We start from the raw sequence: 24,235 nt of genomic DNA, 5'->3' as shown, positions 1-24,235 counted from the left end.
ATAAAGAGAAAATCTTCAAAATAGCCAGAAAACAAAAGAAGCATTAAATACGGGATAGCAATAATATTACTGACAGCTGACAGAAAAATCGAAGACAAAAAATTATGGAATCACATCAGTAAAGAGTTGTAAGGAAAAAGAAGAAAAAAAAACTTTAAATCAAAATGCAATATCCAATGAAAATATCATTGAAAAATGAAGGTAAAGTAAGACAATTTCAGATTTTAAAAACTTAGATATTTATTGTTAATAGACATACAGTATAAGAACTACTAAGAGTTTCTAAGTCTGAAAGGCAATGATACCAGATGGAAACTCAGTTCTACAGGAAGAAATGAATACTACCAAGAGTGATAAATACAAATGACTTTTCTTTTTTTTTTTCTCTGTCACTTTCTTTTAAAAAAAGCTGACTTTTTAAAACAAAAGTTGAATAGTATCATTATGAGGTTTTGTAATATATGTAGAAGTATAATATATGATCATACTAGCAAAAGAATATTATAATAAATAGAATTACAGTCATCCTTGGTGTGTCCTCAGGAGATTGGCTCCAGGGCCATCCCCCATGCATACCAAAATTCATAGATGCTCAGGTTATTTATATAAAATGTGGTGTTTGCATATAATCTATATACATCCTCTTGTATATAGTGTACAGTAACTCAGTTATTTTCCTTGTGTTTGGTGTTATAGTGAAACAAATTAGGGGTTGGGTCAGTTTTGAACATGCATAAAATGGATACCCAAGAATCAGAAATAAGTAGAGATGTATTTAATTTTGGGTGATATTTTAAAACCAAATTAAAATCGTACTTGAGCCTAAACTAAAACTGCAAAGTGGCTAGTGAAGTATTTACATTTGGAGATACCTGCTTTCAATATTTTAGAAAGGTTATACCGAAGTTGGACATTGTGGCCCTTAGTATCATATTTTTATAACATTTGAGTTTAATGACTTGTCATTCAATTAATATTCATAAACTTCTAGTAGAATAAGTCTCTACAAAAACAATCAAATGAAGACTTAGAAAATCTCAAGTGCATCAGTGCTCTTTCGGTTCTTGTAAGTTACTGATACTTTGGTATGCCATGGGGAGGTCTTGAGTGTGTGAGGTTCTATGCGTATCTCCACCTAAGTAAAGAAGATATTTCTTAAATGAATTAGATGAATTATAACTGTTGAGTGAGGGTGATATTGGGAATATCTAAGAAAAGATGTCCAATATATTTGAAACTATATTACTCTCCTGTTTTGCTCTGTTTTTTTCTCTTGCAGTTAACATTGCTGTCTTCAGAAACTAAGGAATGAGAGTCAAGGAAGAAAGGACATTCGTCTTGGAAAGACCCAAAGCACCTTGAAATTTGGAAGGAATGTTATGCCAACTGCTAAAACCACCTTTGTCACCAGAATGAATGAAGTGTTTCAGATTTAAACGGTAAGCAGAATTCTCCTAACATGTTACATTTCCACCAAGAATTTTAGATGACTGGAAAGAATTTATTTTTAAGTTTAAATGTTTAACTTACATGCCAAACTATAGATAAAGCTTAAAATTTTATAACTTACTTAGTGTAATCAGACTTTGGTCCTTAATGTTTGCTCACAAGAGTTTTTTTTCCCCTAGTTATAAACTTAATTTAGAAATGTAAGATTATTTGAGAAAGAATATGGAAAATACTAGTATATTTATTAGTCCATCTGATGCAGGGCAGGTGAGCCCCAAAGCAGAGCTTAACCCATGAGGGAACTTGGCTTTGCGAAGGCAAATTAAAGGGCAAGCCAGAGGTAGAAAAAAACAGCTTTATTGAACAGGCAGTGTTACAGCTCCAATGGTATCACAGCTCTTTGACTGCTCCTGCAGAGCAGGGGTACTTTTGCAGCTCAGGACAGTTTTGCAGTCATATTTATGCATTCTTTTAACTGCATGGAGATTAAGGGATGATTTATGCAGAAATTTCTAGGGAAAGGGTAATAATCATTGGGTCATTGCCATGGAAAGAGGCAGTAACTTCTGGGTGTTGCCATGGCAACAGTAAATTCACATGGCATGATTGAAGGCTGCTGTTCCCCCTGACATCACCATTTTAGCTAGTCCTCTATCTTGTCCAGTGTCTGAGCCCCACCTCTGGAGTCAAGTCCCGCCTCCTACCTCTCATCCTTCAACAATTACTTTTTCGTTTCATAGAAATAATCAAGTAACATAGGTAGTAGTTCCTATTCAATATACAAAGGGTTTTTTGGTGTTATTTTTTGAACTTTATTTCATGTTTTGTTTTCCTTACTTGACATCTAGTCTCTACATATCTTACTTTAATACAATCTTTATTTACTCTTTTGCCTCTCTTTCTTTCTACCTTTTGAAAATCATCTTGAAATAATTGGGAGTTATAAAATCCAGAATAGTAAAGGAGAGGGAAATTTTAAAGGATTATAAGATTTTTTCTTCTTGTGAAATTGAAAATACTATTTGATTTCAAGTAGAGTAGAAAGCAATTATATGAAGGCTTAAGATTCTTTATCATTTATCATTCTTAGATCCTCTTAGTCTTAGGCCAGAATTATTTCAATTCATGTTTTGTAAAGATTCAAATATTTCCAATTTTTAAATGAAATCCTAGTGAACAATTATAACTCTTACTCATTGGATTTCTATTAATTTGATTTTGAGAGATAATCATTTGTTTGCTTGAGTCACTATGTCTTGATAGTGAATGGGTATGACGGACTGAAACTAGTTTCTTGCTTTGAAATGCAGGAGATGTGAAAAGTCAATCAAATAGCATCATGTACTAGTTCTAATGATTCTAAGGAATGCAGAACCTGTTTCATGTTGATAAGTATAAGGCAGGAGAAATTATATACCAAAGAATGAATGTTCTAATTATTCTTCCCTGTACTAACATTAACCTTGATTTAAAATATCTTGGACAGGGCATGGTGGCTCACGCCTGTAATCCCAGCACTTTGGGAGGCCAAGGTGGGCGGATCATGAGGTCAGGAGATCGAGGCCATCCTGGCTAACACAGTGAAACCCCATCTCTACTAAAAATACAAAAAAATTAGCCAGGCATGGTGGCAGATAACTGTAGTCCCAGCTACTCGGGAGGCTGAGGCAGGAGAATGGCGTGAACCCAGGAGGCGGAGCTTGCAGTGAGCTGAGATTACGCCACTGCACTCCAGTCTGGGCAACAGAGTGAGACTCTGTCTTTAAAAAACAAAAAACAAACAAACAAAACAAAAATTAGCCGGGTGTGGTGGCGCGTGCCTGTAATCCCAGCTACTTGGGAGGCTGAGGCAGGAGAATCGCTTGAACCCAGGAAGCAGAGGTTGCAGTGAGCCAAGATCGTGCCACTGCACTCCAGCCTGGGTGACTGAGTGAGACTCCATCTCAAAAATAACATAACATAACATAACATAACATAACATAACATAACATAACATAAAATATAGTAGTAGTAATGTGTACTGAGTGCTTACTATATATGAAACATTGGGATTAGTTTTTAATATGCTTAGTCCATTGGGCCTAAACTGGGTGGCTTGAAAACGACAGAAATGTATTTCTCATGGTTCTGAAGGCTGGGGAGTCCCAAAGTACCAGCTTATTTAGTATCTGGTAAGTGCATCTACTTTATGGTTCATAAATGGTGTCTTTTCACTGTGTCCTCACATGGCAGAAGGGGCAAGTGAGCTCTCTGGAGTCTCTTTTATAAAGATTCTTACTAATCCCATGCATGAGGTCTCTGGCCTCATGATATAATCACCTGCCAAAGGCTCCATCTCAAAATGACAACACATTGGGGATTAGGTTTCAACATAAGAATTTTGAGGACACAAACATTCATTCAACGGAATACAGATTATCTTTAAACCTTACAAAGCTGCTTGACAGTAGGTCTTGTTATTAATGTTTCCATTTTATATATGAGGAAATCATTCTCAAAGTTAAGTAAATTGTCCAATATCAAATGACTATTTAGAGGTACAGCTAAGCTTGTCTGACTCCATAACCTCATCTCTTAACTACCAAAGCTCATTTGAGAAAATAATAGATTGGCCAGGTGTGGTGGTTCACACCTGTAATCCCAGCACTATGAGAAGCCAAGGTGAGAGGATCACTTGCCAAGAGTTTGAGACCAGCCTGGGCAGCATAGCAAGAACTCCGTCTCTACCAAAAAAAAAAAAAAAAAATTTAATACTACCAAGGAAATATTTAATAATATCAGTTCTACACAAATTATGCCAGGAAATAAAAGAAGGTTTAACACTTCCCAACTCATTTTATTAAATCAGTAGTATTGTGATATCAAAACAAGTCAAATAGATTACAAGAAAGAAAACTACAGGCATAGACAAAAAGTCTTCTAGAAAATATTGGCAAATCAAAACCTGCAATACGTAAAAATGATAATGCATTATGAAAGTAAGTTTTATCCCAAAAAATTCAAGGTTGTTTTAATCTTCAGAATGAATCAATGCAATTCACCATATCAAGACATTAAAAGAATGGGAGGCTAAGAAGGGGGGATCATTTCAGGTTAGGAGTTTGAGACCAGCCTGGCCAATGTGGTGAAATCCTGTCTCTACTGAAAAAAACAAATAAAAAACTTAGCCAGGTGCGGTGGCACACACCTGTAATATCAGCTACTCTGGGGCATGCTGAGGCCCAAGAATCTCTTGAACCCAGGAGGTGGAGGTTGTGCCACTGCACTCCAGCCTGGGCGACAGAGTGAGACTGTCTCAAAAAAAAAAGAAAAAGAAAAAATTTAAAAAACCCATATGATTACTCAGTGGTTAGATACTACATTAATTCATAATTAAAAGTCTCAGCAAACTAGGAATTGAAGGAATTTCCTCAGCCTGGTAAAGGGCAAAGAGAACTATCATACAGCTGATGTAACACTTAATGGTGAAAAAGTGAATGCTTTCTTCCTAAAATTGGGAACAAGACAAGGTAGTCGTATCAAGTTCAGTAAAGCAATAAAAGAAATAAAAAAAAAAAAAGGAAAGAAATCAAAGGAATACAGATTGAAGAGGAAGAAGTAAGCTCTCAGTATTTGCAAATGAAATCATTTTCTATGCACAGAATCCCGGAGAACCTACCAAAAAGTCTACTGGAACTAATGATAAGTTGTGAATTAGTAAAGTCACAGGATTCAAAATCATTATATAAAAATCTATCATATTTCTATACACTATGTTTTTTTGAGACAGAGTCTCGCACTGTCACCCAGGCTGGAGTTCACTGGTGTGATCTCGGCTCACTGCAACCTCTGCCTCCCATGTTCAAGCAATTCTCAAACCTCAGCCTCTTGAGTAGCTGGGATTGCAGGCGCCCACCACCATGCCTAGCTAATTTTTTTTTATTTTTAGTAGAGACAGGTTTCACTATGTTGGCCAGGCTGGTCTCAAACTCCTGACCTCGTGATCCGCCCGCCTCGGCCTCCCAAATTGCTGGGATTACAGGCGTGAGTCACCATGCCTGGTCCTTCCATACACTATTAATTAATAATTGGACATTGAAATTATAAAATTTACAATAGCATTTACAATAGCACCATGAAACACAAATACATAGATACAAATTTTTTTAAATGTGCAACATCTGTGCTGATAATCTACAAAGCACTCATGAAAATAATCAAAGAAAATCCCAATAAAGAGATATTGTGCTCAATTATTGGAAGAGTCAATATTGGAGTTGTTTTTTGGTTTGTGACAAAGTCTTACTCTGCCACCCAGGCTGGAGGTCCAGACCGCTCACTGCGGCCTCAACCTCCTGGGCTCAAGTGATCCTCCTACCTCAGCCTCCTGAGTAGCTGGGATTACAGGCACAAGTCACCATGCTTAGTCAATATTAAGATGTCAGCTCTCACAAATTGTTCTATAGATTGAATAAAATCCCTATCAAAAGTCCAGCAGGGGCCAGGCGCAGTGGCTCATACCTGTAATCCCAGCACTTTGGGAGGCCGAGGCAGGCAGATCACGAGGTCAAGAGATCAAGACCATCCTGGCCAACATGATGAAACCCCGTCTCTACTGAAAATACAAAAATTAGCTGGGCATGGTGGCACGTGCCTGTTGTCCCAGCTACTCAAGAGGCTGAGGCAGGATAATCGCTTGAACCTGGGAGGTGGAGGTTGCAATGAGCCAAGATCGTACCACTGCATTCCAGCCCGGTGACAGAGTGAGACTCTGTCTCAAAAAAAATAATGTCTAGCAGATTTTTTTTATAGGAGTCAACAGACTGATTCTAAAAATTTTTTGGAAAGGTAAAGGAACTAGAAACCCAAAAGCAATTCTGAATAGAAACAAAGTAGGAAGACTCACACTACCTGGTTCAAGACTTACTAATCAAACTGCAGTACTTGAGCAGTATATTGTCATTAAAAGGATAAAGAGATCTGTAAAACAGAATAGATAGTCCAGAAGTAGACACACACACATTCAATTGTTTTTCAACAAAGATGCAGAGGTAATCTAATGAAAAAAGATGAATTTTTTCTTTTTTCCTTTTTTTTGAGACAGAGTCTCACTCTGTTGCCCAAGCCAGGCTGGAGTGCAGTGGTAAAATCTTGGCTCACTGCAGCCTCTGCCTCCCGGGTTCAAGTGATTCTCCTGCCTCAGCTTCCCAAGTAACTGGAACTACAGGTGTGTGCCACCATGCCTGGCTAATTATTTTGTATTTTTAGTAGAGACAGGGTTTCACCATGTTGGCCAGGCTAGTCTTGAACTCCTGACCTCAGGCGATCCACCCGCCTTGGCCTCCCGAAGTGTTGGGATTACAGGCATGAGCCACCGTGCCTGGCCAAAAAGATGAGTTTTTTTCAACAAATGGTACAAGAACAGTTAGACATCCTTTTTTTTTTTTTTAAATTGTTTGAGACAGAGTCTTGCTCTATTGCCTAGGCTAGAGTACACTGGCATGATCATGGTTCACTGCAACCTTGACTTCCTGGGCTCAGGTGATCCTCCCACCTCAGCCTCCAAAGTAGCTGGGATGGTAGGCATGTGCCACCCTGCCCAGGTAATAGGCATCCATTTAAGACCAAAAACAAAAAGATACAAAAGATGCTTGGCCTGTACCTGACATAAGCCTTGGAAATAAATGAAAAAGAGTAGATTATTAAGAGATTCACTTTGTACAAGTGGGGAAGAAATAAGACTGTGAAGAGAATCGAAACACTGAAGTGGTAGGGGGAATTATTGGATGACAGTTCAGTGTTTTGACTGAGGGGCATTATGTATTGTAGAAAATGTGTATACATTATGAATAAATTTTCTTTTATTCCACTTGCTTATTAAGCACCTTACAATTCACAGAACATTGTGTTAGACTGGGAGGATGTTATAAAGGTCCTTTGAGGCCGGGTATGATGGCTCACACCTGAGGCTAAGGCAGGTGGATCACTTGAGGTCAGGAGTTTTGAGACCAGCCTGGCCAACATGGTGAAACCCTGCCTCTACTAGAAATACAAAAATTAGCTGGGTGTGGTGGTGCATGCCTATAGTCCCAGCTACTTGGGAGGCTGAGGCAAGAGAATTGCTTGAACCCAGGAGGTGGAGGCTGCAGTGAGCCGAGATTGTGCCACTGCAGTCCCACCTAGGTGACAGAGCAAGAGTCCGTCACAAAAAAAAGAAAAAAAGAAAAGAAAAAGTCCCTTGAGGAAATCATATGTAAGTAATAACAAAACACTGATAAATGTTATTATAGTTGGACCAGGAGAGCCCAGAGGAGAGAGCAGTAAATACCTATACTCATCCCTATTGGCTTCCCTAGCTAGCCCAATGAGCTCCAAGTGCAGAAGGGAACTAAAGGCTGGAGTATTCTGAGCACTGAAAAATGTCAATAGATCCACTGTTCCTTTGAGGACTTTGAGAAATTGTTGTTAATTTGATAGCTAAACTCCAATATGGGATATCTTCCATCTGCTGCCACTGAAATCTGTGATAATTACCTCAGTCTCAAAGAATAGACAAAGTTTCTTTTTATCCTCCTTTTGCTGTCATTTGATCTGCTTTAAAGTCGGCTCGTCTTTCTCTTGCCTGTAGTTGCTAGCCATTCCATACAGTCTGTATCACACAGCAAAGGTATTTTTTTAAAGACTACCAAACTCTGTAGGAATGAAAGATAATTTTTTTCATAAAGGAGTCGTCATCATATTCTACACAGAGAAGTAAGAGTTGAATGTGATTACTTTTGCCAACCATCTGTGGGTTTCTTTTTCTTTTTCTTTGTTTTGTTTTGTTTTGAGAAAGAGTTTTGCTTTTGTTGCCTAGGCTGGAGTGCAGTGGCGTGATCTCAGCTCACTGCAACCCCTGCCTCCCAAGTTCAAGCAATTCTCCTGCCTCAGCCTCCCGAGTAGCTGGGATTACAGGCATGTGCCACCACGCCCGGCTAATTTTGTATTTTTAGTAGAGATGAGTTTCTCCATGTTGGTAAGGCTGGTCTAGAACTCCTGACCCCAGGTGATCTGCCCGCCTCAGCCTCCCAAAGTGCTGGGATTACAGGTGTAAGCCACCATACCTAGCCCATCTGTGGGTTTCTGGTACACATTCTCATCTCTCTTTGAAGGATTATTCATTGCAGCTTGTACTCACACTTTCCTTAAAGCAAGAACTACTTTTATTTTCCCTCAGCCTTCTATCACATAGCAAGAGCGTTGGTGGAAATTGTTTTCCATAAAATAACTGTGCCACCTACTCTTCCAATGCTGCTGATTAAGAAAATCATTGATCGATTTTTCCTGGGGAATAAATTAAGCTTTTTCCTGAGAGTGGAAAGAAATAAATGATGGGATGTAAAGAATGAAGATGGCTGTGTTTTATGAGGAAAATGTTTATGCAGTTGCCGTGGAAACAACATGTAGGCATTCAAAACAGGAGCTTATGATATCTCTGTATTTGTCAAATATAAATCAGATATGAGTTGCATTCATTCTCATTCTTGGCTCAAGTTTAGTCTGACACATGGTTATGTAAAATATGCTCCTGCTTTAGTGTATTTGCTTAATATTTGCAAGAATCTAGCAATACACTGGCTGCCATGTTTTAAAATCATATACTGGAAGCATAGAAATAAACTAGGGAAAGCATTTCTCAGCAAATAATTCCTAAAAGATAGCAGCACAATCCCATTGTGACTTTCATAATTAACAGAGGTAATTAATTTTTCTTAATTGAAACATATTCACAATATTGGGCCTAGTTAATTGGTACAAGCTAATTGTGAGTGATGTCAAATGCTGAATATGCATAGTTTGGTAGTTTCTTCTTATTTAATATATGTGATTTCATTTCATAAGTAGAGTAAGGCACAATAGGCAGTGTTTCTGAATGATTGTTATACTTTCCTGTTGGAAGACATCAGTTGACTTGAATTTCATGTGTTATAAGTGAGGCATGATAGAAAGCTAGAGAAAGCGTACAGTGGATTTTGAGGATATGGAGAATTTGACAAATTTTCCATAGCTTGAACTTTTTTTTAGTAACTGATTCCAAAGATAATACAGAAAATACAAACCATACCTGCAACTACTGCCTTTTAATGGACACAAACTGAAAATAGGAAAATCTAAAAACAGTTAGAATAGACCCCTTTCGTGGAAAAAAAAGTGATACCCTCTTAACTCCAATTCTTTATCCTTTCTTGCCACCTTTGTTAGCGATTTCATAGCCCATCAGTTTATCATCCTGTGTATTTTCTCCTGTTACATTTCCTCAAAGGCATGGACTTTGAGCAGATAGCCTAGAGGCTTAATGTCTTATTAAAGCAGTAATTGTTTAAATAGTGCACCGTAATTTAATGAGACCAAATAGAGATTGGTGGGAAAAGGCTAACTGGAGAAGGCTTTTCAGAGGAGTTAAGTTTTAAGTCAAAATTTAAAAGGTGAAAGACCTTTCTAGAGGGCATTTTAACAACATGTATTATCAAAACTTTAAATATATATATATACACACACATGCATAAATATATGTGTGTTTGTGTGTGTACTGTTTGATCCAATAATTGTACTTCTAACAATTTACCTTAAGGAAATAAAGATGTGTGCAAATATTGAATTAGGAGAATATTTACTAAACCCTGTTTATAATAGAGAAATATGGAACATACTGTAAATACTAGAATTCAACATCAAGTTCGAAGGATTGGGTAATTAATGTTAAGATAAATCCAGAAATTGAGTGTGTAGCTATTTGAAATGATATTATAGAAAATATTGATGTGGAAAATATTTGTTATATATTATTCAATGAAAAAAGCAGGAGTTTGATTGGAATAGTATTAAATGTACAGATTAGTTTGAAGAAAATTGACATCTTTACTATGTTGGGTCTTCCAGTTGAACCTAGTCTATGTCTCCATTTATTTTGGTCTTCGATTTGTTTTATTAGCATTTTATAGTACTCAACATACCCCTCCTATTATTGGCTGTCTTAGATTTATACCCAAGGATTTCTTTAAATCTCCTGACCTCGTGATCCGCCCGTCTCGGCCTCCCAAAGTGCTGGGATTACAGGCTTGAGCCACCGCGCCCGGCCACCAGAATATCCTTGTTTAATGAGGTTTTTTTTGTTGTTTTTTTGTTTTTTTTTTTGAGACAGGGTCTCATTCTGTTGCCCAGGCTGGAGTGCAGTGGCACTATCCTGGCTCACTGCAACCTCTGCCTCCCAGGCTCAAGTGATTCTCCTGCCTCAGCCTCCCAAGTAGCTGGGATTACAGGCGTGTGCCACCACACCCAGCTAATTTTTATATTTTTGGTGGAGACGGGGTTCCAGGCTGGTCTGGAACTCCTGACCTCAGGTGATCTACCTGCCTTAGCCTCCCATGGTGCTGAGATTGCAGGTGTGAGCCACCTCGCCCAGTGGGTTTAAAATTTTTATTTTATTTAGAGATAGGATATTACTCTGTTGCCCAGGCTGGAGTGCAGGGGCACAATCATAGCTCTCTGTAAACTTGAACTCTTGGGTTCAAGCAGTCCTCCCATCTCAGCCTCCCCAGCAGTCAGGACTATGGCATGTGCCACCATACTTGGCTAAGTTTTGTATTTTTGCAGAATCAAGGGTCTCACCATACTGTCCAGGCTAGTCTTGAACTCCTGGCCTCAAGTGATTCTCCTGCCTTAGCCTGTCAGGGATCTGGGATGACAGGCATGAGCCATGCCCAGCCATATTCAATGGTTTTTATTTTGTTTTGTTTGTAAGATGGGATCTTGCTCTGTTACCCAGACTGGAGCACAGTGGTGAGATCATGGCTCACTGCGGCCTCGACCTCCTGGGCTCAAGCAATCCTCCTGCCTCAGCCTCCCAAGTAGCTAGGATCACAGGCATGCACCATCACTTCCAGATTATTTTTTTACTTTTTAAAGAGATGGTGGGAGTGGTGGTGGGGGTTCTCTCCATGTTGCCCAGGCTGGTCTCAAACTCCTGGCCTTAAGTGATCCTCCTGCCTCAGCTTCCCAAAGTGTTGGAATTACACAGGCTGAGCCACTGTACCCAGCCAAGATAGTTAAAGTTACAGAGTTTTTTTTGTTTGTTTGTTTGTTTTGTTTTTTTGTTTTTTGTTTTTTTTGAGACGGAGTCTCACTTTGTCACCCGGGCTGGAGTGCAGTGGCCGGATCTCAGCTCACTGCAAGCTCCGCCTCTCGGGTTTATGCCATTCTCCTGCCTCAGCCTCCCGAGTAGCTGGGACTACAGGCACCCGCCACCTCGCCCAGCTAGTTTTTTGTATTTTTTAGTAGAGACGGGGTTTCACTGTGTTAGCCAGGATGGTCTCGATCTCCTGACCTCGTGATCCGCCCGCCTTGGCTTCCCAAAGTGCTGGGATTACAGGCTGGAGCCACGGCGCCCGGCCCAGAGTTTTTAATTTTGGTTTCTATTAGTACACTGCTTGTATATAGAAATATAATTGACTTTCCTATGTTGACCATATATCCTGCAATCTTAAAATATTTATTAATTCTAAGAAGTTTTTTGTAGATTCCTTGGGATTTTTCACATACATCGTCGTGTCATACGCAAATAGGTATAGTTTTATTTTTTCCTTTCCAATATATGCGTTTTACTTCTTTTTCTTGTCTATTGCATTAAAACTTTCAGGATATGTAGAAGAGGAATGATGATAGTATAGGCATTCTTGTCTTGCACCCTCTTCAGGAGGAAGTAGTCACTCTCACTATTAAATATGATGTTAGTTGTAGTTTTTTTGTAGGTGCCCTTTATGTTGAAGTTCCCTTCTATTTCAAGTTTGCTGAGAGTTTTCATTATGAATGGCTGTTGGATTTTGTCAAATTTTCTATATCAATTGATATGATCATATGGATTTTATTTTTTGAGCTGTTAATATAGTGGTTTACATTTACAGATTTTTTTAAAAATTTTAAACTTTCCTTATACTCCCAGGATGAACCCCACTTGGTTGTGATGCATTATGTTTTTTACATACAATGAGAATATTTTGTTGAGATGTTTGTGTTTATGTTTATGATATATATTGGTGTATAGTTTTTATTGATTGTTTTAGTACTGTTTTGCCTTTTTAAAATTTTTTTTTCTGCCAAACAAATTATACCAAACATTTTGCCTGATTTTAGCATCATGATAAAGCAGATCTCATAAAATGAACGGGAAGTATATCTTCGTCTTCTGGAATAAACTGTTCAGAATTGAAATTTTAATTTGCATGTCACTGAAAAATAATGACATTGAATACTCTTCCATGTGCTTATTGGCTACAGAATTTGTTTTTGAGGATTAGTGTCAGACTTACCATGTTAATATATATTGAATTCAGCCAGAGTTGGGCCCTCTTAAGGTTTAGTTTAAGTCTAAATAAAGGTGGTCTTGTCAGTTTTACTGTGATTACACCCGTGGATTTACTTTTACAATAAAGTTTTTAAAACTGAGGCTGTATTGTTTAATATATATGATCATTAATAATTTATGAACAAAAACTTTTTTTCTTGAGACAGGGTCTTACTCTATTGCCCAGACTTATGGGCACCCTCAACCTCCTGGGCTCAAGCAGACCCTCCCACCTCGGCCTCCCAAGTAGCCGGGACTAAAGACACAAGCCACTACACCGGGCTCATTTTTTTTATTTTTTGTAGAGACGGACTTCCTATGTTGCCCAGGCTCGTCTTGAACTCCTGGGCTCAAATGATCCTCCCACCTTGGGCTCCCAAAGGGCTGAGATTACAGGTGTGAGCCAACACACCCAGCCAAACCAAACATTTGTAAAGAAACAAGAGAAAATAATTTTTCTCAAATGTTGAAATAGTGAAGTATTATAGTTGTATTTGGAAATGAATTAAAACTTTTTTAAGAATTCAATGAATATTACCTATTAAGAAGTTGTTTTGCCAAGTGGCATATGAATGTTTCTGAATGACACAGATAATAAAGATATGAACATTTACTTGTCAGCAAATGGGCATCACTGTGTTTTGCTAGTATCTAAGCATTCCTGAAATTGGAGCTGTCTCCAGCTGGTTGTAATTAGGTTTGGACTGTTTCCTGCCTGGAAGACACTAAAGTTTCTTTAATTCCTGGGATCCACAGCTTTCTAGTTATTCTTACTTCCTGCAACTTAAAAGTGCTCATCTATTTTTCATAGTATTTGAAAAAATACAAACAGCAACATATAATTAGGTTGCCATTATTATTGACAGATTTTACTCTCTCAAATTTGGAAATGTAGAATTGAGCAATCGTGTGATATCCTAGAGAGTGGTCTTTGAAAGATGCATTGAAAGGAGAATGTTAAAAGAGCCCAGGAGGTATGGTAATATGCGACGGAAATACTCTGTAAATCCCATAATCGTGCTCAGTTTGTAAATCTGGTAGTGATTGTCAGCTCCTGCAACATTTGGAATTAAATTTTAGTCACTGTAAGATTTTGATGTATGAAGGGATGTCCTGTTTCACTTGATCTTCCTTTATGCCATGTTTTTCATCTACTTACTTATACATAGCATTAGGAGAGCTAACATTTAATAAGCGTATGCTATTTACCATGCATGATACTAGTCTCTCTTCTTATATTATCTCTAGTCCTCACCACAATTTTATAAACCCAGTTTACAGCTGAAGAAACCAAGGCTCAAAAAGTTGTTTTGCCTAAAGTCTCACAATTTAGTAAGTGGTGGTTTGAACTCAAATTAGTCTGGTCCCTAACCTGCAGTTATTCTTCTGCTGTACCAGTGTTTCTCACCCTTGTTCAATTAAAATAGAATTTCTGGGGTTACACTTTGATGTTTGAGCAGCTTCTCAGGACAGTAATGTGCATCTAGAGTTAGAAACTACTGGATAAACACCCCCTGCTTACTATTATGAGATCATGCTTCAGTAGAAGGGAAAGTATAGTAAAAAAGCACATTTTCCCTTAAGAGTATGTACAATATTGTCCATTTATCTCTGCCAAAACATATCTATTTGAAACTTCAGTACAAGATGGTACATTGAGAACATGCTGCAGCCTCCCTTTGCTACTACACATTCCTAAAAATAATCCTCCTCTCCCTCTATAAAGAATATATAGTACCACTTAAATACAACTGTGATAGGAAACAGCAAAACGTGCCAAAAACCATGGAGAGCCTTTGATAAATGGCACTGGAATACAGATAAGAACTATAATCTAAAATATATATAGGATTGGAATACTGCAAAAGGTATGAATGGCTATTTGGGGATGCTTTATGTCTAGCCTCCTGGACAAACAGATATGTAGAACTACCTCTCCCTACCTTTACAGTTTTTCTTGGTGTCTGATGTGCAAAAACAGGAAATCTGGGTGCTTTAAAAGCCACGGGAGTACTCCCAATGTTGTCAATATCCAGAAAGGATAGGAAACCCCTAGAACACTATCCATTTTAACTACCTAGTGGCACATCTTTCTCCCCCGACTCATGCTGCTGTAATCACATACAGCAGTCACAGACTAACAGGGTATTTCTAAAGTCCAAACAAAGATAGGGTCACAACCCAGAATCACGAAATATTTGAAGAAAACTAATATCATGAAGAAGAGTACCAAACTATACAAATGGAAGAACTAATGCCCAAGGGATGAGTTAATAAAGGAAGCAAAACAAGACTTTAGAATAAATATAATTACTGTCGTCAGAGACATGGAGGATGACACTGCATTCATCAAAAAAGAAAACTTTAGAGCTTTTTGAAGTTAACAATTCAAAAGAAAGGACAAACAATTAGGAAGAAAAAAAAGGCAAGTTGAGAGACACTGAGGATAGATAGAAAGAGTAGTAACCAGAAATAATCCTATAATTACCAATGCTGGATGCAAAAAAATAGTGGGATAGTATCTTTCAAAATTCTTTGGGAAAATAATTTTGTACTTAAGAGTTCAATACCTGTCCAAATTATAAAACTGACATTTTTTTAGACATGCAATACTCATGATAAGCATAATTACTAGATGAAAAGAAACTATATTTAAGTTCAAAACCATTAGGGAGAAAGAAAAATGTAACATAGAAAATTCAATAAAGGTAACATATAGAAAATATAGAAGATGTAAGAAAACATGAGAAATAGAAATGCAATGTAGAATGGTTGCATTCACCTATTAAAGGGTAGCCTCTCAAATTAGTTTGAATAAATGTTTGCTGTTTACAAGAAGCACATAAAACATAGACTAGAAGGTTAGGAAGAAGATTAATCAGGCAAATAAAATGTAGGCATAGTAATAGAATTCAAAGCAAAAACTCATTCAATTAAAAGAAATGAAGATACATTTCATTATCATCTTGGTAAATTGTTTTATAAATATTAATTCACTTAGCAATATAGCTTTGATATAAAGAGAAGAAAGCTAATAATTTTTTAATTTGATAAAAACCAAGATCATAATGGGAGATTTTAGCACACATCTTTCAGAAGTTGACAGAACAAAGTAGAAAAAAATAAACACATGTATTTATGTAACATGAGCAGTGAATGAGCTTAATGTAATTGATATGTAGAAATAAACATTTCAGATATACAGGAAACATTCACAAAAATTGATCAAATGTTAAAACACAAGAAAATGTAAACAAATATTAAAAGAAAGAAAATTATACACACCATGTTCACAGACTATAGAAGGTAAAACGAGATTTAAAAGAAAAAAAAGTTTAAATTTTAGGAATAAAATAAAATGGGAAATAAAAATGGGAAATAACAAACATTTTAGAAATGTATGATGCCAAAAGCCCTACATATGAAAACCTGTGGGATGGTGTCAAAATGTACTCAGAAGAAATTTATAGTTTTTAATGCATTTCTTAGAATATTAGAGAAATTTGAATTTTAATCATTTTATAACTTTTTGTACTTTATCCTGTAGAAATATTTTAGGATTTACAGTCTCTTTTAGTGAAATATTTATCCAAAAGTAATTAATATCTTCAGTGTTACTTATTTGTTTCTTCTGTTTAATTCATGTAAAATTAAATCTCATTTTAAAAACTGCATTCATAGTATAAGCCCACTTTTAAAAAAATTATTTTCTAGCCAGGTGCAGCGGCTCACACCTGAGTAATTTATAAAGGAAAGAGATTTATTGACTTATAGTTCCACGTGGTTGGGAAGGCCTCAAGAAACTTAATTATGGCAGAAGGTGAAGGGGAAGCAAAGCACCTTCTTCACAAGGCAGCAGGAAGGAAAAGTGCCAAGTGAAAGGAGAAGACCCACTTATAAAACCATCAGACCTCATGAGAACTCACTCGCTATCACGGGAACAGTATGGGGGAAACTGCCCTGATGATCCCATCACTTCCCACCAGGTCCCTCCTGTGATACATGGGGATTATGGGAACTACAATTTAAGATGAGATTTGGGTTGGGACACAGCCAAACCATATCCCTCCCCCCCCCCCACCCCCCCCCCCAATTTCATGTCCTCACATTTCAAAAGACAATCATACCATTCCAACAGTCCCCCAGTCTTAACTTATTCCAGCGTTAACTCAAAAGCCCAAGTCCAAAGTGTCATCTGAGACAAGGCAAGTTCCATCTGCCTATGAGCCTGTAAAGTCAAAAACAAGTTAGTTCCTTCCAAGATACAATGGAGGGAATAGGCATTGGGTAAATATACCCATTTCAAGTGGGAGAAATTGGCCAAAACAAAGGGGCTATAGGCCTCATGCAAGTCTGAATCTATAGGGCAATTATTAAATCTTAAAGTTCCAAAATGATCTCCTTTGACTCCATGTCTCACATCCAGGTCACACTGATACAGGAGGTGTGCTCCCATGGCCTTGGGTAGCTCTGCCTCTGTAGCTTTGCAGGGTACAGCCCCCCTCCCTGCTGCTTTCATGGGCTGCCATTGAGTGTCTGCAACTCTTCAGGTGCACAGTGCAAGCTGTCAGTGGATCTACCATTCTGGGGTCTGGAGGATGGTGGACCTCTTCTCACAGCTCCACTAAGTAGTGCCCCAGTGGGGACTGAGTGGGGACTCCAACCCCACATTTCCTTTCCACACTGCCCTAGCAGAGGTTCTTCATGAGGACTCTGCCCCTGCAGCAAACTTCTGCCTGGACATCCAGGTGTTTCTGTACATCCTCTGAAATCTAAGCAGAGGTTCCCAAACCTCAGTTCTTGACTTCTGTGTACCCACAGGCTCAACACCATATGGAAGCCACCAAAGCTTGGGGCTTGCACCCTCTGAAGCAATGGCTCAGGCTGTACGTTGGCCCCTTTTAGCCGTGCTGGAGCTGAAGCAGCTGGGATACAGGGCACCATGTCTCAACATAGCATAGAGCAGGGGGACCTTGGACCCAGCCCACAAAACCATTTTCCCCTCCTCGGCCTCCAGGCCTGTGATGAGAGGGGCTGACATGAAGGTCTCTGATGTACCCTGGAGACATTTTCCTCACTGTCTTGGTGATTAACATTCAGCTGTCCATTACTTATGCAAGTTTCTGCAGCTGGCTTGAATTTCTCCCCAGAAAGTGGGTTTGTCTTTTCTATTACGTCTCAGGCTGCAAATTTTCCAAACCTTTATGCTATGCTTCTTCTTGGACACTTTGCTGCTTAGAAATTTCTTCCGCCAGATGCCCTAAATCATCTTTCTCAAGTTCAAAGTTCCACAGATCTCTAGGACAGACGTGATGCTCAAGAGTCAGCTTTGCTACAGTTCCCAAGCCCTATCTCTACCTGAGACCACCTCAGCCTGGACTTAGTTGTCTATATCACTATCAACATTTTGGTCAAAACCATTTAACAAGTCTTTAGGAAGTTCCAAACTTTCCCACATCTTCCTGTCTTCTTCTGAGCCCTCCAAACTGTTCCAACCTCTGCTTGTTACCCAGTTCCAAAGTCACTTCCACATTTTCAGGTATCTTTACAGCAGTCCCCCATGGCCTTGGTACCAATTTATTGTATTAGTCAGTTTTCACATTGCTGTAAGGAAATACCTGAGACTGGGTAATATATAAGGGAAAGAGGCTTAATTTACTCATAGTTCCACATGGCTGGGAAGGCTGCAGGAAACTTAAAATCATGGTGGAAGGTGAAGGGGCAGCAAGGCACCTTCTTCACAAGGTGGCAGGAGAGAGAAATTACAAGCAAGGGAAATGCCAGATGCTTATAAAATCATCAGATCTTATGAGAACTCAGTCACTATCATGAGAATAGCATGGAGAAACTGCCCCTTGATCCAGTCCTCAAGGGAGGATTGGATCTCTTGAGGCCAAGAATTCAGGACCAGCCTGGGCAACAGAGCAAGACCCTGTCTCAAAAAAATATATATATATATTTTAAATTAGCTGGACATGGTGGTCCATACCTGTAGTCCTAGCTACTCAGGAGGATGAAGGAGGAGGATCTCTTGAGCCCAGGAATTCAATGCTGCAGTGAGTTATGATCTTGCACAAATTTTTTAAAAATTAAATTTAAGAGATGTTTAAATTTTAAACTAAAAAAATGTTCTGTAATCTCAGTATCTCTCCAATTCTGTGTGTTCATCCATTCATTTCTATATATACTTAGAGAGATGTGTGGAATGGTACTCCACTAATGTTAACACCTTTTCTTTCTGGGTAATGGGACATTGGTTGGTTTATTCCTTTTACTATTTTGTGCTTTTATGTATTTCTTACATTTTTCAGGGAAGCATGCTTTATTTTATAAAAATTAAGTTATTTGCTTAAATAAGTAAACAATTATATTAAAGATTTTAAAAAAGAATGATAAAATAATTCAAAGAAAATAAAGGACCGAATTAATAAGGATGAATGCAGAAATCCAACAGCAATGTTCATTAAAAGATAACTAAAATAGATAAATCTTGGCAAGTCTGAAAAAGAAAGAAAATACATTAATTGATATTGGTAATTAAAAAAGGAAGCACAGCTAAAAATACAGACATTTATAAAATTATAAGAACTTTTATGTATAAGTTTACACTAATAAATGTGAATGCTGTCCGGGCACAGTGGCTCACGCCTGTAATCTCAGCACTTTGAGGGGCCTGAGGTGGGAGAGTCACTCAAGTCTATGAGTTCAAGACAAGCCAGGGCAAGTTGGCAAGACCCCATCTTTACAGAAAATTTAAAAATTAGCCAGGTACAATGACACCCACCTATAGTCACAGCTACTTGGGAGACTGAGGTGGGAGGATCACTCAAGCCCAGCAATTTGAAGCACAAGGGGGCTATGATCATGCTACTGCCCTTCAGCCTGGGCAACAAAGTGAGACCCTATATCTTTCAAAAAAAAAGTTTTAATAAATATGTTTTATTCAAATTGTAATAAGGAATGGTAAAAACTCTGAATTAACTAATAATTATAAGAAGGAACTGTTGTTAAGTGTGATGTCCAAGTGGAGATGTCAAGAAGACAGTTATATAAAAAATACTAGAGTTCAAAAGAGAGAAATGGACCGGAAATAAAATTTGGAAGTAATAAAACATAAATTAGATGATATACAGGCAGGATTGGATAAAACCCCTAGGGCAAGAGAATGGATAAAGACGGGAAAAGGGAGATAAGGGATATTTCTGGTGACTCCAACATTGAGAAATCTAGTACTGAAGAACCCAATGAAACAGGCTAAGAAGGAGCTGGCCAACGAGTTGGAAAGAAAACCAGAAAAGTGTGGTAACCCTGAAGCTAGAGAAGGAAATATTCCAGCAAGGATGGAGTGATCAACTATATGAAATGATAATAAAAGGTTTGATAAGGTGAGAACTGAGAATTGGCCAGTGGCCTTAGGGGAAATATGGTGTTTGGACACCTTAATTAGCAGAGTTTTGGTGAACTGATGGGAACAAAAACCTGAACTAAGTGGATTGAGGAGAAAATGGAAGGGAGAAAGTGAAGGGAATTACCTGGAATGGAGAAACTGGTGATGCAAAAGAGAAAAAAGGACCTGGCACAGTGGCTCACACCTGTAATCCCAGCACTTTGGGAGGCCGAGGCGGGTGGATCACTTGAGGTCAGGAGTCCAAGACCAGCCTGGCCAACAATGTAAAACCTTGTCTCTACTAAAAATACAAAAAATTAGCTGGGCGTGGTGGCAGGTGCCTGTTACCCCAGCTTCTCAGGAGGCTCAGGCAGGAGAATCGCTTGAACCCAGGAGGCAGAGGTTGCAGTGAGCAGAGATCACACCATTGCACTCCAGCTCGGTGACAAGAGCAAGACTCCATCTTAAAACAAAACAAAACAAAAAGAGAGAGAAGAAAGGTATTTCAAGAACGTTCCTTGAGAAGTTACAAGTGGATGAGATCCTGGCCACAAGTAGAAAGGTTGTCCTTAAAGAAAAACATGAACACTTCTTCCATTGTAAAGATAGAAAAGGCAATGTGTGTGAGAGTAGATACAGTTAGGTTGGTAGAATTTGTAGGAACATGAGATGAAATTCATCTGGTTGGATCCATTTTCCCACTGAACTATGAGGCTAAGTAGCAAGTGACCTGGGGAAGGGATGTTGGAGATTTGAGAAGACTAGAAGATTGGTGAAACTCTTATCTCAAAATGGAAAGATAAATATATAGAAAGAACTGATTGGATTCTGTATCTGACAGTGTTAAATCCCCATTTGAGATTTGTGGTAATAAATTTTAAGTGAGCATAGTGTGTGTGTGTGTGTGTGTGTGTGTGTGTGTGTGTGTGTGTTTCCTGGCACTGTTCATCTGCTCAGAAGCAGGTTTAGTGTAAGCTTATGGTTGGGTTGGCATTTTACTAGTAAAGAGAGGGAAGGAGGGTCAAGAGAGTGTTTGCAAAATGGAAAACTGATGATTGTTCATGGATTTTAATATGAGTAAAGAGGGAAGTGAGAATACTGATTAAAATGATAAGGGCAATGATTTTATATCTCAGTGAGATCCAGGAATTATTGGAGTAAGCCTCGACATTTTAAGCAAGCATCTCAGGTAAGTATGATTCCTGTGGGCTGTGGGCTGTGGGCCACTCTTGAAGAAACATTCACAATTGCTTTGGGTCATAATAGTAGTATTAAAGTAATACCTGTGTTTTGTTTTGTTTTGTTTTGTTTTTCAAATTTCACAGTATACCTATTTAGACATAGTCAGAAGTACTTTTAAGAAAATGAATTTGTGTGAGTGTGTAGGAAGATACTGATTATCAAGACTTCGGTAGTGAATAGACAACTGCTTGGAGGAAATGAGTGTAACAATTGTTCTATTATAAATTTAGCTTTTAAAATATATTATTAGATGAACAGCTGTTGCATTCTACCTCCATATATTACAATTTCATATGCAATTAATTACTCAAATATTTAACCCATCATTTATTTCTGGAAGTTTGAATCTATATTTATTTTCAAATTTGAAATTTTGCCCATATCTGAAAAGAAAATTATACTCTAAAACTTTTTTTACTACAAGCAAATTCTGATCTTTCAGTTTAATTTGGGCAGTTTACTAAAGTGAAGATGTCATCTTTAATTACCTGAGTTATACCTAATTATGCAAGTGCAACTTGTTCTCAGTAAAACTTTTGTCTGATTTTAACTACTTCCCTTTGCTTGCAAAGCTATTGCAATTTTCTTATTAAATTCAGTTTGCACCTGTCTTGAAAGACTTGATGAAAAGTGGACAGAGTAGGTTAAACCAGTAGAGATTCCTTTTTTATTGAAACCCACTTATATGTAACGTTTATTTCTGAGCTTCACTGAAGAAACATCATGAAATTAGTGGAGCCTATTATAATTTTTTTAACTATTGAATTTGTATTGCAAGAAAGGTAAGAATGGTTTACCCCACATCTATTCTCAATTAACTGAAGCTATTTTATTATGAATTTGGTGGGGGCCTTTTTTTTAAGTACCTTATATCACTGTTGATTTACTGTGATTATTAGATGCCTTTGAATTATTGTATACATTGTTGATGCTTTTTATGACAGCTTAAATCAGTCATCAAATATTATATATTACACCCCACACTGGGCTGGTCCTATTATAGAGAATACAAACTAAACACAAAGTCTCGGATCTTTTTTTTTTCCCCTTTTAGATGTTTATATTATCCCCTAATTTTGGTTTTTACTTCTTCATACTAGTACTATATGCTATAAACAAAATTATGTTTCTTACTGGGTTTTTGTTGTTTAGTTTGGTTTTTGGTTTTTGTTTTGTCTTGTTTGAGACGGAGTCTCCCTCTGTCTCCTAGGCTGGAGTGCAGTGGTACAATCATAGTTCACTGTAACCTCAAACTACTGGACTCAAGTGATCCTCCCACCACAGTGATACAGAGTCTCATTGTGTTGCCCAGGCTGGTCTCAAACTCCTGGCCTTTAGCAGTCATCCCACCTCGCTTTCCAAATTGGTAGGATTACAGGTATGAGCCACCGTGCCCAGCTCACTTCTTGCCGTTTGATAAACAGATCCCACTCATGGTTTCTTTGTCTCTTCTGTGCTGTTTCTCTTCCACCTTCTTTCCAAGTCTGAGTAATCTGTCTTCATTAAGACTCACCTCAGGCTGGGCACAGCAGCTCATGCCTGTAATCCCAGCACTTTGAGAGGCCGAGGCGCGTGGATCGCTTGAGTCAGGATTTCGAGACCAGCCTGGCCAACGTAGTGAAACGCTGTCTCTACTAAAAATACAAAACTTAGCTGGGTGTGGTGGTGCGCACTTGTAATCCCAGATACTTGTGAGACTGAGGCAGGAGAATCGTTTGAACAGGGGCAGTGGAGGTTGCATCGATCGCCACTGCACTCCAGCCTGAGCAACAGAGCAAGACTCTGTCTCAAAAAAAAAAAATTTATCTCAAATGCTGTCACCTCATGATGTCTTTCTAGACACTTCCTTCACCCAATAAGTATTTTATAATAGCATTTATAATGTTTTCCTTGTCTTAAATATTGGTATATTTTATATTATTCTCCCCCCACTTGAAATTAGCTCTTTGAGAATGGTGTCTTGTTTTACTAATCTTTGTATATACCATGTCATAGCTGGCACATATTAATCACAAAATAGTATTTGTTGAATCAAAGGTTAGAAAGAGCTAAAGAAAGGCCGGGCGCTGTGGCTTACACCTGTAATCCCAGCACTTTGGGAGGACAAGGCCGGCAGATCACCTGAGGTTGAGAGTTCAAAACCAGCCTGACCAACATGGTGAAACCCTGTCTCTACTAAAAATACAAAATTAGCTGGGCGTGGTTGTGGGCACCTGTAATCCCACTTACTAAGGCAGAAGAATAAATTGAATCTGGGAGACAGAGGTTGCGGTGAGCCGAGATTGTGCCATTGCACTCTAGCCTGTGCAAAAAGAGTGAAACTCTGTCTCAAAAAAAAAAGAAAAAAGAAAAGAAAGAAACAAATAAAGAAAAGGAACGTCTATGACAAAAATGGTCAAGAATCAAATACCTCTAGTGATAAGAGAAGTTATTAATGTTGATTTATTGGAGAGGAGAGGACTTTAGCTGAGCCTCATGCATGGGGACCCTAAAGTAAAACCCATAAGAATAATGAGTGTCACTGTAGCCTTAGCCTTGTAGTACAGTTTGAAGTCAGGTAGCGTGATGCCTCCAGCTTTGTTCTTTTGACTTAGGATTGTCCTGGCAATGCGGGGTCTTTTTTGGTTCCATATGAACTTTAAAGCAGTTTTTTCCAATTCTGTGAAGAAACTCATTGGTAGCTTGATGGGGATGGCATTGAATCTATAAATAACCTTGGGCAGTATGGCCATTTTCACGATATTGATTCTTCCTATCCATGAGCATGGTATGTTCTTCCATTTGTTTGTGTCCTCTTT

The 24,235-nt window shown here is 38.2% G+C and overlaps 1 protein-coding gene across 2 annotated transcripts in view; it reads left to right on the top strand.

Moving 5' to 3' along the window:
- PEAK1 (pseudopodium enriched atypical kinase 1) overlaps window positions 1-24,235 on the top strand; it is a 296,791-nt gene that overhangs the window by 149,484 nt on the left and 123,072 nt on the right. For both annotated transcript variants that reach the window (XM_017870420.1, XM_017870410.1), the window contains one exon: window positions 1,280-1,439. The gene's annotated coding sequence lies outside the window, so the exon portion shown is untranslated. The remainder of the gene's footprint in view (window positions 1-1,279; window positions 1,440-24,235) is intronic.

This window comes from Rhinopithecus bieti, unplaced genomic scaffold (genome assembly GCF_001698545.2).
Source record: "Rhinopithecus bieti isolate Rb0 unplaced genomic scaffold, ASM169854v2 scaffold_662, whole genome shotgun sequence".
NCBI classification, from domain to species: domain Eukaryota; kingdom Metazoa; phylum Chordata; class Mammalia; order Primates; family Cercopithecidae; genus Rhinopithecus; species Rhinopithecus bieti.
The sequence above is the reverse complement of the archived record's forward strand: the minus strand, read 5'-3'. Positions and strand labels throughout refer to the sequence as shown.